This window comes from Physeter macrocephalus, chromosome 19, assembly GCF_002837175.3.
Source record: "Physeter macrocephalus isolate SW-GA chromosome 19, ASM283717v5, whole genome shotgun sequence".
NCBI lineage: Eukaryota > Metazoa > Chordata > Mammalia > Artiodactyla > Physeteridae > Physeter > Physeter macrocephalus.
In genome coordinates, this window is record NC_041232.1 from 41,984,200 (window position 1) to 41,984,551 (window position 352).

Sequence of the window (352 nt, forward strand, 5' to 3'; positions counted from 1 at the left end):
TTTTTTTTTTTTTTTTTGCGGTACACAGGCCTCTCACTGTTGTGGCCTCTCGCGTTGTGGAGCACAGGCTCCAGATGCACAGGTGCAGCGGCCATGGCTCACGGGCCTATCCGCTCTGCGACATGTGGGATCTTCCCGGACCGGGGCACGAACCCGTGTCCCCTGCATCGGCAGGCAGACTCTCAACCACTGCACCACCAGGGAAGTCCCATGACTCTTTTTGAATTATGGTTTTCTCAGGGTATATGCCCAGTAGTGGGATTGCTGGGTCGTATGGTAGTTCTATTTTTAGTTTTTTAAGGAACCTCCATACTGTTCTCCATAGTGGCTGTATCAATTTACATTCCCACCA